Genomic DNA, 1,609 nt, shown 5'->3' with positions numbered 1-1,609 from the left:
GAATTTTGAAAACCGCCTTGCCAAAACGTCAGTGAATCTTTGATGGAAAAGTCAAAAGATGAAAGATTGATGAGCCCGGCGTGAGCTGATTGAGGCCTCTTTCATGAAAACGTGTTGGCACCCAATTGGAGGGATTGCATTCAATTACACTTACCTGTCTTTAATTTTCATCGAATAAATTAAAAAGTTGATTTTCCAGTTCCCCTTTCGATTCCTTAATCAGGTTTTGAATTATCTGACTAAACTTCGATGAATATTGAGCCTGCATGCAGATGTACTGATACATAAATTAATAACCCCAAATAACAGTCAAAGCCGTAGCCAGAAAAAAGTTATGACTTAGGCAACGTCCGTGGTTAAATTCTCTTCGTAGGTATTTTAGGAGTTTATGATGAGTAAACTGGACACGTTTTTTTCAACAATGACGAAAAAAATGACTGTTTGCCTCATACTGGCTACGGCCGTGACAGTATTGTAAGAGATGGTCGTATTCAGACGTTTACCTTTTGAAATTTGAAAGTGAGCTTCATTTTCAGTTGTAGACGAAAATGTATAAGGCGAATTTTTTTTTACAGTTTAATTAGTTAAGTACGTGTGGCTGTCAGTAAATGTCAAGACTATGCAAATTCTCATTTAGGCGTTGCCTGTTATCCACGCACTCATGGCCTGAAGCATGCTCAATGGACAGATGAGGCTTGGATCTCCTTGAAATTCGCCTATTTTGCAAGCAACCGGCCAAAGATGGATGACAAATCGCTCCCACAAGGATATATGCAGCTGCGAGTCAACCCAGAAGGAAAAAAATGAATGAAGGGGGTAGTTTCTAAAGAGACTGTGGTGCTGCGTCGGTGGGGAAGTATTATGCAAAAATTTCGGTTTTATCAACGGAGTTGATAATGTAAATTGGCCACCGTACAGAGATTCTAAAAGCAGACGTTTCGAGCGTCAGCCCTTCGTCAGAGCGAATCGAGGAATTATGGGTTACGTGTAGTTTTTATAGTAGAGTGGGAGCTACGCTATTGGTGGTAACATGGCAACGTGAAAAATAGGAATATATTAATTAAATGAAAAGCGTTTGTTAATACCGTGAAGATTAAGAGTGCCGATTTGGAAGATGAATTTTTGTTCCAGATTCCTGCGGCTTTCCGTCTTACCTAGACTTAGGGAAAGGCCGCAGATAGCCATGTGTTTTGTGGAGTGGTTAGGGGGATTAAAATGGCGAGCGACTGGCGTAGATGCATCCTTGTCATTCTTCTCAACATCGCGAAGATGTTCGCGGAATCGGTCGCCTAGTCGTCTACCTGTCTCGCCAATGTATAATTTATTGCATAACGTACAGGTTATGCAATAAATGACATTTGCGGAGGTACATGTGAAACAATCGGTGATCTTAACAGATCGCTTAGGTCCCGATATCTTGCTAGTGTTAACAATGAAAAAACACGTTTTGCATCGTGAGCGCTGCTCGTTAGTTTTGAGCGCGCTTCTAACTAAAAAGTTGCCTACGTTTTTGTTGCGTTTGAATGAAATAAGTGGAGGTTGCGAAAAGATTCTACCAGTCTCGGGATCATTTTGGAGTAATTTAAAATTATTAAGAATGATACTTTTG

This window comes from Montipora capricornis, chromosome 2 (genome assembly GCF_036669925.1).
Source record: "Montipora capricornis isolate CH-2021 chromosome 2, ASM3666992v2, whole genome shotgun sequence".
In the NCBI taxonomy this organism is placed as follows: domain Eukaryota; kingdom Metazoa; phylum Cnidaria; class Anthozoa; order Scleractinia; family Acroporidae; genus Montipora; species Montipora capricornis.
Note: the sequence above shows the minus strand (reverse complement) of the source record.